General features: G+C 49.2%; 1 protein-coding gene across 10 annotated transcripts in view; it reads right to left on the bottom strand.

Annotated features, from left to right (window-relative positions):
* TMEM229B (transmembrane protein 229B) overlaps positions 1-12,961 on the bottom strand; it is a 42,404-nt gene that overhangs the window by 12,779 nt on the left and 16,664 nt on the right. For 3 of the 10 annotated variants that reach the window (XM_010846722.1, XM_010846721.1, XM_010846730.1), the window contains exons 1-2: positions 10,341-11,262; positions 810-991 (exon numbers count right to left, since the gene is read on the bottom strand). The gene's annotated coding sequence lies outside the window, so the exon portion shown is untranslated. Of the gene's footprint in view, positions 1-809; positions 992-2,249; positions 2,350-2,389; positions 2,549-2,598; positions 3,880-10,340; positions 11,266-12,961 lie in introns of those variants that run through there. The other 7 variants (XM_010846726.1, XM_010846723.1, XM_010846725.1 and 4 more) reach the window with 5 other exon arrangements.

Raw genomic sequence — 12,961 nt, 5'->3', positions numbered from 1 at the left:
TCCCCCCTGGAAGCCTATCCAGTCAGGAGTGCAAAAGCACCGGCCCTCCCTGCCCTGCCTTCTTGGGGAGCTCTCGACCTGCTGGCCCCGAATCCCTCAGTGGAACTGACTGCCCTATTCAGACAGATGAGCCTTTAGGCTGGACAGCCTCTGGGTAAAGCAGCCAATTGTCATTTTTAAAAGTGTCATCAATGAAAAGCCAGAGGCTGAGGCTGGAAAGAAAGGCTGTGTGAGGACAGAGGAGACTCCACAGCCAGAGGACCCTCACCCTAGAGGCCGCTCCTCTGGACTAAGGAGGAGATGTGGCTGAAACACTGCGAAGCAGTGGAGGACTTGCTCCTCCTGATGAAATTTATGGCAGCCAAGACGCCACAAATCCCTCCCCATCCAGTGCCCCGGATGCCCTACCCAAGCCACATGATCCACTCATGGCTTCTGGGCAGAGTCTGGAAACCTAGGTAAGATCCAGTTTCCACTGCACAGAGGTGAAGCCCAGGGCCCAACGCATTCATGAGACTACAGATGAGAACGAGAATTGGAGGAGTTGCCATCTCCTGAGGGCTGGGTGTCTCCCATCACTTAGCTCAACTGGCTCTGGCCTGGCTTTTAGAAGCCATGTAGCTGTAAGATGGCTCGAGCATGTGATATGGCCTGAAACTGCTGGAAAACCCCCTCTCATTCCAAAACCATAACCCTGTGACAGGCCCTGGGATGGGAAGCAGGCTCAGAAGTGGAATCTCCAGACGTGTGCTCGTGCTGCTGAGGCAGGAAGGGCCAGTGATTCCCCTGGGAGCCAGTAACATACTCACTTATCACACCCTTGAGTGCGCGGCTCTGAATAGACATCAGGATCACTGGCCACGAGTGTCCCGGGTTAACCTTTGTCCCGGTGCCTGGCTGGGCCGCAGTGCCATTCTCAACAGTGTGAGCAAGCATTAGCCCCAGGGCTCAGCTGATCCTTGGCTACTGGGTGGGTGGCTTCCATTTATCCCTGGAATTAAAGAGGAGGAGTTCATCAGCTTAAACTGCTCCAGATCTGAGCTACCAGGCTGGTCAGAGAGGCGACCTCAAGGCAAACGACAACTCCAGGCACTGGCTCAGCACCAGACGCGCATCACGCCCAGGCCTCGGGCCTTCTCCTGGAGCCACCTCCTCCCAGCCATCCTGCTCGCCCAGGTCTGGTTAATCCGGTGATGAGAACACCGCAAGGATCCCAGGCGACTCCCACGGGGGCTAGGACTCAGCGCTTCTTGCGCCATGAGTGAATGTGTGCACACTTGTAAATCTGAGCGGGGATATAATTTTAGAATCCAGTTCCCTTCTCAATTTAGCTTCAAATTACACTCTCACCTTCACCCTGTAGTGGGTACATCTGTTCTCAAGGGCAGTCAAGAACCTCACAGGAGACAGACAACATAGGACATTTGTTTTTAGCATTTGGGGAGCCAAGCACAATTACAACTGGAAAAACAAGCAGACCAACACAATGTGTGCTAAGCCCTCTCCCCGCACCCCACTCACTCAAATTTAATTCATTCTGTTGTTTTTATTATTATTGCCAGACTGTTCCCATTAACATCAGTAACTAACTACAAGCCAATGTAAATCTGACTTCATAACATCCCTTGCCACACACATATTTTTAATATAGCCCTAAGACTTGACCATTTGGTAGAGATTTCAACATTTATTTTTGTTTCCTGAAGGAAATCAACCCTGAATATTCATTGGAAGGACTGATGCTGAAGCTGAAGCTCCAATACTTTGGCCACCTGATTTGAAGAGCTGACTCATTGGAAAAGACCCTGATACTGGGAAAGAGTGAAGGCAGCAGGAGAAGGGGGAAGCAGAGGATGAGACGGTTGGATGGCGTCATCAGCTCAATGGACATGAGCTTGAACAAACTCTGGGAGATACTCAAGGACAGGGAAGCCTGGTGTGCTGCAGTCCATGGGGTCACAAAGAGTCGGACATGACTGAGCAACTGAACAACAACATTTTTGTTTTAATATGAAGGTGCTGAAGCTTCCACTGAAAATCCCTGGGACACTGCCCCTTCTGCACGAGCCCAAGGACAGAGCGCAGATCCAACCCAGCCCTACAGAAGGAGGGACCAGCTGCTCAGAAACTGAGACCAGTATGTGACTGGGGGAAGCTGTCACCATACCCAGTGGACATCAAGCAGGGTGAACACAGAAGCACCACCTGAGCTGCTGCCCATGGCCCCCCTCCTCCTTCCCTCTACTCACCCCCCAGGCTCTCTGAGCAGGGGTGACTTGGGCCTCTGCTTCCAAAGCTGACAACCTGCAAGGCAGCAGGGAGGGGAGCCAAGAGAAGTGAAAGGGCAGGGCTTGGGGAACTGAAATTCATTGTGTGCGCATGTACTTACGGGTAGGAAAGGTGTGCACCCCCAGATCTCTCCCCAGAGCCTCTCACTGAGAGAACTGAAGGATGAAGGACAGAGGGGGTGAGGGGCTGTGGGTTGCTATGCTCTCCTGGCCTCAGCCCCTCCCCATCTCCTCCACAAACAGGAGGGCCCCCCCCCACTCCCTTCTCCCAGCCTGCCAGACCGTGAGCAGGGGTCACCCTGGCATGTACCTGTCATCAGCATGTCAGCACGCCCTCCACCCCCAGCATCACCATGGCCCAATGTCTGGGGAGTTTGAGTCCCCTTCACGGGCACTTCCCCTTCTCTGGGCCCTAAGGAGGCCCAGAGATAGCACAAGTCAAACCCAAACAGAAACAGAAACCAAAGCCCACATCCTGGCAGCACAGCCTGCCTGCAGTCAGCCCTGGGAGCCTCTCACTGGCTGTGGGGCTGCCCCAGATGAAGTGCAGCAGTCAAAACGGGGTCCCTCTGGGGCCCCTCCTCAGGTTGGAGCCCCCCTCCTTCCTCATCTGCAGGCTCTCCCTCTGGGGAGCCAGGGGCAGGTGGGGGTGCTGGACAAGGACGTGATGGGCTCCCACCTCTGCCTACAGCGCACCATCTGTCCCCAGACTCCTCCGACACTCCCTGGCCCTTCAACTGGGTCCCAGGGTATAGAGAGCATGCTCCCTTGTGGACAGCATGACCTGAACCAGAAGTTTCTGGAAGAGAGGAATGGGCGAAGAGCCCTTAGATAACTAACATGGGGGTAGAATTTAAACTTTTTCAAGTGTATCATCTCTCATGATTCTTCCCCAAACTCCTGCAGGGAAGGCAGGAATTAGTCTACCTCCCACCCTGTCCACAACCCTGCTGTGTTTTAAAGATGAAAATACTGAGTTTCAGGACATTAAGCGATTAAGCCAAATCCACACACTTGATTCAAACCCTGGTCCTAGGGCTCCAGAGTCACCCCTCTCTCCACACGGCATTCCTTCCAGTTGCATTCCCACCCCAGTCTCATTCTCAAGGCCCATGTCTGCACATGCTCCTCCTTCATTGAGTGTAATCTACTTAGTCTGTTCTGTAAGCCGCTTACTCGAAAACATACAGCTGAGTCTGTCTGTCTAGCTTCTCCTTCAACCCAACCAGATGCCCCAGAAGCTTGAAGGAGTAGAGACCACGTTCAAGTTCAAGCTCTCTCTAACTGCCCTCCTCCGCAGCCCATCACACCCACACCTCCTTTGAGATCCTGCCCCTCTTCATTCTTTTGACAACATCCGCCCACAGTCCCCCAGTTATTCTATCACGGATGTTTCTACAGGGCATTGAACATCCTCCCATTGAAACATATGGTCCCATCTTAAAACGATTCAGTGTCTGTTTCCTCCTTCACATGGTGAATCCCTTGAATCCATGGAACTTCTGTTGGATGGAGGGACAGGCAAAGTAGAGAAAGCTCCAGCTAAATTATTGGGTGATTGAAACATCCAGTGTTACTAATCAAACATAATGATGCCTGAAAGTGTTAAGTCACTCAGTCATTGTCTGACTCTTTGCAACCCCATGGACTGTATGTAGCCCTAGGCTCCTCTGTCCATGGAATTCTCCAGGCAAGAATACTGGAGTGGGTAGCCATTCCCTTCTCCAGGGGATCTTTCCAACCCAGGGATTGAAGCCGGGTCTCCTGCATTGCAAGCAGATTCTTTACCATCTGAGCCACCAGAGAAGCCCCGTATGTTCTCTAATCTTTAGGCCACCATCACAGAAGGGTTCTTTCCCACAACGCACGTAAATATTGGTTTACAATGGCCAGGGCTGTCTCTGCAGAGGAAAGAAAGAAGGGTACTTGCTATCCTTTCCCCTACCTCCAAAAGCCATCACCCAGCCTAAGGTGAGGAGAGATGGGGTGAGTGCCTGGGGTCTGGACCATACAGAAGACGTGAGAGGAGAGATGGGGCTGGAACAGCGCGTCCTAGGCATCCTGGGAGACACTGCAGGCTCTCACGTAGGTGAGAGGCCAAGCTCAGGTTCAAGTCAGAGAATACCAACGCCTATTCTGTTATTTCTACAATGTGCTGGCACTCTCAAAAGGCGCATCCAGTTTTCATATACGTAGGATTCATCTCCCAAAGAGGTTTAACCAGCAGCTGCTGGCAGGAAATTCCCACCGCAATGCTCTCTCTCCTCCCCTGTAACTATTTAGGGTAAGCTGGGCTTGCAGGATTGAATCTCTGCTTCTCCGACTAGAACCTCAAAATCCAATCTACCCTCCCCCACAACCCTTCTCCATGGCTCAGAACCTAAGACTGAAACCAGGAAGCGGCAAGCAAACACTATGCCTTTTTCTTTCCTATTCTCTTCCACAGATTCCCTCACTCAGGTGCCCATAAAGTAAAGAGAAGATGCCTCAGAGACCCACTGGAGTTTGCTCTGGTTATGCATATCCTCCCCAGTTCTTCCCTTTCGACCCAGAACAACTGCTTTTACTTGTCCTGTAGTAAGACCAACCCTGAACGCAAGTGGCTTTGGCAACTTCCCAAACCAAGGAGTGACCGCTCAGCTGCAAATGCAATAGGAACTCCAAATTCCCCTGGGATGGGGCAGGGAGGCTGTGTGGTCAGCTCTCTCTGGGGAGCAAGGAGCCCCAGGCCCTGGGGCCTGTCTGGCATGCGGAAGAAAGGGTGGAGATAGGGGACGGGTTCCCCACTCCACCTGGCCATGTCCTTCCACTCCATTCCCCTCACCCTGGGCTTGGAATTTGGGTTTCCCTGCCTGCCTGCTGGACATCTCACCACCACCACCCACCCCCGCCCCATCTTCTGTCTCACCTGCAGACCACCCTGTCCTGATAACCTTTTCTTCTTCCTTCCTCCTCCCCACTCTCCAGCCCACTCTCCCTGAGTCCCCCCTCCCCTCCTCCCCCCAGAACCAGCCCTGACGGCCTGCCCACATCCCCCTACACCTTAGAGAGTGGTCTCTGACCCTGCGCTCCTTGCCTTCCCTCCCATCCCGCCCCCTGGCACTGGGTGGCTGCTGCTCACTGCCTGAAAGGCTGGACAGCTGCTGGGCTCTCTAATTAGCTGCCTGGCCGCCGTCCCAGAGTGAGGTGTATGTTACTGTACAGAGCTGCCTCCCCTCCCCTCTGCCAATAATCCCCTATGCAGATCCCACCGGGTGGCAGCTGAGGGGCCTGGGATCCTCATCATGTGACCCCAGCAAGGTTCCTGCTGTCAGCTGGAGAGGAAGAGACGACAGTGGCCTCACAGCCTCCCCCACACACTGAGCAGGAATTCATCTCTCTGGTTTCTCCCTATTACTGCTCACATCCTTAGGAGTTCCCACAGGTAAATCCACCACACCCTACCTCTGGAGCAATGGAGACCCTGCCCCTTCATCACCTCCCCAGCGGAGGCAGAAGAAGCCCAGGGCAAGGACAAGTCTGGACGTTGTCAACAGCGTGACACCCAGTGCCCTACTTTTCACAGCCTTCTGCAGCCAAGCCACCCCCGGAGATTTCTAAACAACCAGGGGACTGGGTCCAAGAAGTCCTGTGGAGGCTGGTTTCTTCATCAGAGGTGTCGTATTCCAGCAGTCAACAAATATTGACCAAGCACCTGCTGAAGGCCAGGCACTGCACCCACTGTGAACAAGGCAAGGTTCCTGCCCCCTTGATGCTCGCGGCTCTGTGGGGAGACAGACAAAAAGGAAGCCAGCCAGCACATGCTGTAATGTCTGATATCAGGCCATGAAGAAGGGAAAAGGCCTGGTAGGGGACAGAAAGAAACTAGATGCTGGAGGGTGAGTCTTAAGCTTCTCTAAGGAGCTAGCATCGGGCATAGGTCAGAAAGATGCAGAGAAGCTTTGCAAAGGGTGTCAGGAAAAGCATTCCAGGCAAAGGGAACAGAAGTGCAAAGATCCTGAGGCAGAAACAAGCTAAACAAGCTTCGTGTAATTAGGGGTCTGACGTTCCCTGCCCCCAGAGTCCTCTGGTGATCCCTACAAGGTCTACTAGGTCAGGGCAAAGTGCTCAGGTGCCAAGTAAATACAGCCAGCCCACTGAAGACTCTTTCTGTGGTCAGGGGCTGGAAATTGTGAAACCTTCTGCTGTTGCTTGGCAATTGTATTGAACAATAACGGGAAGACAAAATCCTTTGACTGATGGCCTAGAACTTCCTCCTGCCTCTGATCAAAAGAATTTAAGTAACTTTACCAAATCCTCTCTAGTCCGGGTGTTTCACCTTAACGAGAAAGTAGATATTCCTTTTTACTCCAGTTAGTTTGTTAGATTTTCTGTCACTTGTGATCAAGAAAATTCTGACCAGCACAGGTGGTTTTCCCTCATCTGGAACGTACCTAGCTGGCATGAGAATCACGTACCTGAGCACCACGTACCCAACTCTGCTGCTGTGAAAACCAGTGGCTTTGGCCCCTGCAGACTGTAAGGGGGCAGAACTGCGGAATAAGAAGGTCAGATGCCCAGCACAATCAGTGAATCTCAGCAGGATGGCTATAGCTCTGGGGGTTCCAAATTGCCCTTCTGGTCACTGATTTTTTCATTGCCCCTTGATTCACCTGGCCTTTGCCAACAGCACACTCAACAATCTTCTCCAAATGGGACATGTGAAAACTAGTAGCCTAGAGATGAGGCCCAAGCCAAGAAAAGGAAGTACTCAGAGATGAATTTTCTGAAAACTGCACAACTGCACTAGCCAGTCTGATAGCTACATATAGCTATTTAAATTTTAACTTTAATTAACTAAAAATGAATAGAATTTAAAAATCCAGTTCCTTAGTCACTGAAGCCACATTTCAAGTGCTCAGAGCTACATGTGGCAAGTGTCCACCATATTGGCCAGTGCAGAGGTAGAATGTTTCCATCATCACAGAAAGTTCCACTGGACATTGCTCTCAGAATTACCAAGGGTGACCAAAGGCTGGCAAACTTACAGACCTAAGGCTGAGCTTCACTTCCTTGCTCTTGGAAATCTTTGTTTTCTGAACAGACACCCTGCCCTCCTTCTCTCCCACAGACTCAGACCTAGTCAACCAAGGCTGCCATTGTGAGATTGGGGAGAATGAACCCTTGTTCCAAGAGAGTCACTGTCTACTGTCTGAAGAGTGACTTTTATCCAAGAGGCCAGGAGAGGGCCCTGGCCATTGGTGAATGAGACCCGTCCTTGCATCTTTGGCTGTAACTCAGTGTAGGGGCTGCTGCTTGGAGTGTTTTTAAAAAAATACTTCAAACCATTTATTGAGTACCCTCTACATGCTGGCCAGTTGCCACACAGGTTGTCTCGTGGGTCCCCTCCATAAGCCCATGACGTGGATTGACTCAGGAGGCAAGGGAGGCTCAGAGGTTTAATGACAGCTGGAAAATGGGAGGACCAAGGTTTTCATCAGCATTTCCCCTCCATCACTCATGAAAGATGCGGATGTGTGGACAGGAGTCAGGGCACTTAATTCTCCTATGGCAACAGGCCACCTACAGCTGCCCTTTCATTCTTACAGCAAACAATCTCATATGACCTGCCCCTTCCAGCCTACTCAAGCCCACCCAGGGGCTTGGGAGAGATGCCTTCCATGGATCTGCCCATGAAGGCCCAGTTATTGAAAGACACCTTAGAACACATCAGAACCAAAGGAAGGTCATGGTATAGAAGATAAACCCTGGAAGGGGGTAGGGGTCAGAATACAGACATGTGACATTGCTCCTGGGCAAAGAGGAGAAGGGTGTGATCAAATTTTTGGTTTTGGAAAGACATCTGGACCATGGGTTCCTTATCTTTGCATCCTCATGTCCTAGATAAAACTTGACATACAGTAGGAACTCAAAATCCAAGTACTGGATGGGAGAAAAGGCAGGGGGCAGGTCCCCCAAGAGTGAGAGGCTTGGCCAAGAGGATCCTGAAGGGCAGGTGCACTGGGGGGAAGACTGAGCAATGAGCTGTTCAGGAGGAGCTGTGGTGGGTGCTGTTTGCTCTGTACATGACCTGATCTGATCATCCCTTTAGGTAATGGCCCAGAGGAAAGGCCGTCATACACGAGGCTGGGCGCTGCCTGCAGCCAGGTGCTTCCTCTGTGGGCCTTCAGCCATGCAACCCTGGTCCCTCTGGACCAGCTTCTCCCAGACAGCTCCATCCACTGTGAAAGCACCGAGCCTTGCAACACGTTCAAATATGGGTCCAAACAGCACTTAGGCAAGAGTAATTAAAGGGAATGTTATCTCAGTCAGGCTCTCATTAGCCACGTAATTAGACTGCTGAAAATAATTAACATTCCTTTTGACAAAGGAAGCAGAGGACCCATTACATTCATTAGGACAGCCTCAAACCAGCCTGTGGAAGGCCCAGAAGAGGACTCATCGCCTCCCAGGCCCGCACAAGGCAGAGTCAGCATCCAGGATCCCAGACCAGGTGCAAGTCCTGCCCTGGGTCAGGCTCCTGGTGAGCAGAGAGAGATGGCAATGGATGCCTTCATGCACATATTACAGATGATCATAGTAAGACACTCACTGAAGAAGGTTTGAAGGAAATGTATCACTGTATCAAGATGGCAGACCAGGGGCAACTATGTACCTCCCACAAGGCCCTTGAAAATGACAGAAAAGACATTTTCCAAGAAGAATAAATCCATTAGAGCACCAAAAAACAAGAGGGAATTCTATCCTCGAAGATGGAAGCAAATGAGAATAAACTGACAGAGAAACCACAATCTCCCCCCAAATAAAACCATGAAAAATAATAACTGACATTCATACAGCACATATATATGCTGTATGAATATATCTCATTGAACCCTCACAAAAATCCTTTGAGACAGAGACTCTTATTTTCCCCACTTTACAAATAAGACCCAGAGTTACATAGCTTTCCCAAGGTCATAGTGCCAGTAAGTCTCAGCGCTAGGATTTGAACCCCAACAGGGTGGCTAAGGATTCTACATTTGGGGGAATGGCTCTGGGAGCTCCAAGTTTGGAGCAAGCAGATTAGGGGTCCAGGAGAGGCCCTGAGTGGTTGGTCATGGGATCTGGAGCGGTCAGGCAAGCAGCCCTTGCCCCACATCTCCACCCAGGTATCCCTCCACCAGGGACATTAGGGCACTGAGGCAAAGGGACACCTAGACAGCTCCTGCATCCCCAGCAGGTACATCCCACCCTCCTGTCCCCAGACAGTGGTGGCTGGCTCGAGAGCATGTAATTGGGATTCATACAGAGGTGACTGAAAACATCAAAATACAGAGAGAGAAACACAGCCAAGACTCACCAAACATTTGACAAAAACCAAAACATCCAAAGAAGCACCAAATCAGAGAACACAAGTTCTAGCTAGAAAACAAAATTAATAAAGTCAATAGACTGAAACATTTGTCACAGTGTGATTAATATCCTCTGAGGGACAAGAAGGGCTCCTGAATCTATGAACCCAAATGAGCCATTGCCAGAAGAATGTCAAAGATCTCAGAAATGAAGGAACCACACCACGGTTAACTGGTTATCTCTGGATGAAAGAACAGAGTGACTTCATTAAAAATTTTCTTTGTATAGCTCTACTTTTCTAAGCTTCTTACACCACACATGTATCACCTGTAGAATCAGAAAAGTTTTTTTTTTTTAATGCCTGGTATGAGGTAGGTGGTCAGTAAGGGGTAGATCCTGCCACCTACAGCAACCCTTGGCCCCATCCAGGCTGGTACATAACTTGCCATCCCCCAGTTGCTCCATCCACGCTCTCATCTCTGGGTCTTTGCGCACACGGTTCCCCTCCTGGGATGCTCTTATTCCTGTTTTCCCAGATTTGCCTGTCCTTCAGTGCCCACTCAGAGATGACCCTTGTAAATGAACAGTCCCCCCATCAATCTTACCTAAACCACTCTGATCCCTCTCCTCCCAAACCCCTAAGAGCCTCTAATTCTCTAGGGTCACAGGATAACTCTTGATGAGTTGTCCTGTGGGGTCACAGTACTGAAGACTTACATGTCCTTTATCTTTCAGTGACCAAGTCTTGTCTCCCCAACTCAATGGTAGGCTTCTTAAAGGCATCGAAGAAATGACCTTTCTTTTTATACCCTACCGTGCCCAAATAAAGCTGTGAAGCTTTCGTAAGAACATTGTTATGTGTCAGTTGAGTGAATGACGAATGAGCTTCTGTTTCTGGTGGGAGCAGGAAGAGGGAAATTATCATGGCGATGTGGTTACTCAACAGGGCTGGGTGGCACAACCAGGCCCTCCCTTGTGGGTGAGGCCCTCATAAATAGGTCACCTGGCCCTGGACAGCTCGACCTCCCATCCCTTGTGTGGGATCCTGAAATACCTGTAAACCCGGTGTGGATGATTGCTAAGTCTTGGGGCAAAATGTAGATGAGGAGTAAGACATTCATATGGTCTTGTCTCCCCACAGACGGCTTATTAGTAGTGAGGAAAAATCAGTAAACACACAGTGAAGAAACGGGACACCTTGGCCAAGTGATCAAACTTAACATTACACAAAAGTGGCGGAAGGACATCTGGTGCCTCTGGATGTAACGCTGAAAAAGACACAATATCATTCCTGTGCGTCCTAGCCGGGAAGGCGCAACTTGGCCTCTAAACATAAACCAACAACAGACCAATCCAAAGGGAAGAGTCTTCCTTTTTTTTTTTTTAAGGTGAAAAGGAGGCTATCTTCTCTGAACATGTCAATGTCATGAAAGACAAAGAAAAACTGAGGAACTGTTCTGGATGAAAAGAGACTAAAGAGACATAACAAATGCCATGTTGGATCCTGAACTGGAGAAAAATGCTGCAAAGGATGTTATTAAGTTAATCAACAAATCTGCAATAAAATCAGCAGATTAGACAAAGTGTCATATTAAAGTTCAACATACTGCAGATATTATGAAACAGTATCCTTATTCTTAGGAATCCACACATGAATTATCCAGACAGAAAGGGCCACCATGTAGGCAACTGACTCTAAAAAGGTTCAGAAAAAAGAGAAAGAAGGAGAGAGAACATAAATGATAAAGCAAAATGTTAAAAAATATTGAATCTGGATAAAGAGTATATATGTATTCTGTGGGCTTCCCAGGTGGTACTAGCGGTAAAGAGCCCAATCCCTCGGTGGGGAAGATCCCCTTGAGGAGTGCATGACAACCCACTCTGGTATTCTTGCCTGGAGAATCCCATGGACAGAGGAGCCTGGGGTCTACAGCAAAGAGTCAGACACAACTGAAGTGACTTAGCATGCATGCATGTGTGTTCTGTACTATTCTGGCAACTTTTCTGAAGTTACTTCTGAAGTAAGTCTGAAATTACTTCCAAGTAAAAAGTTAGGAGAAAAATAATGACAATGACACAGGAACCCCTGCCATTAGGGGGTGGGATGGAGTAGAGCAGACATAGAGGGTGAATGCAGGGAGGACACTGGTCATCACCTGTCTACCTGGGCCCCAAATTCTGGCCCTGTCAATAGGTCCCTCATAGACACATTTCCTCTCCAGTGGGGCCTTCCCCTTCTCTTACTTCTCTACCCGTTTACTCCTCTCTTTCCCCAATATTAGCAATCTTCCAGGAGACCACCCTATCAGGACGAGAGGACAGGATTATTTAGATCTATTCTTGGACGTAGTTAATATTTGCTGGAGATGTTTTCACACTTGTTTTATCCACAAGCCCATACTAATGAGCCAGTGTATGTTTGTGAAACCACAGCCTCCGAAGTATTACCTGGTATTTCAAATAGCTGTGAAAAGAAGAGAAGCGAAAAGCAAAAGAAAAAAGGAAAAATATAAGCATCTGAATGCAGAGTTCCAAAGAATAGCAAGAAGAGATAAGAAAGCCTTCTTCAGCGATCAATGCAAAGAAATAGAGGAAAACAACAAAATGGGAAAGACTAGAGATCTCTTCAAGAAAATCAGAGATACCAAAGGAACATTTCATGCAAAGATGAGCTCGATAAAAGACAGAAATGGTATGGACCTAAAAGAAGCAGAAGATATTAAGAAGAGATGGAAAGAATACACAGAAGAACTGTACAAAAAAGATCTTCACGACCCAGATAATCACGATGGTGTGAACACTGACCTAGAGCCAGACATCCTGGAATATGAAGTCAAGTGGGCCTTAGAAAGCATCACTATGAACAAAGCTAGTGGAGGTGATAGAATTCCAGTTGAGCTATTCCAAATCCTGAAAGATGATGCTGTGAAAGTGCTGCACTCAATATGCCAGCAAATTTGGAAAACTCAGCAGTGGCCACAGGACTGGAAAAGGCCAGTTTTCATTCTGATCCCAAAGAAAGGCAATGCCAAAGAATGCTCAAACTACCACACAATTGCACTCATCTCACACGCTAGTAAAGTAATACTTAAAATTCTCCAAGCCAGGCGTCAGCAATATGTGAACCGTGAACTTCCTGATGTTCAAGCTGGTTTTAGAAAAGGCAGAGGAACCAGAGATCAAATTGCCAACATCCGCTGGATCATGGAAAAAGCAAGAGAGTTCCAGAAAAACATCTATTTCTGCTTTATTGACTATGCCAAAGCCTTTGACTGTGTGGATCACAATAAACTGTGGAAAATTCTTCAGGAGATGGGAATACCAGACCACCTGATCTG

Source organism: Bison bison, unplaced genomic scaffold (assembly GCF_000754665.1).
Source record: "Bison bison bison isolate TAMUID 2011002044 unplaced genomic scaffold, Bison_UMD1.0 scf7180017864239, whole genome shotgun sequence".
Classification (NCBI taxonomy): domain Eukaryota; kingdom Metazoa; phylum Chordata; class Mammalia; order Artiodactyla; family Bovidae; genus Bison; species Bison bison.
Note: the sequence above shows the minus strand (reverse complement) of the source record. Positions and strands in the feature narration are given on the sequence as shown.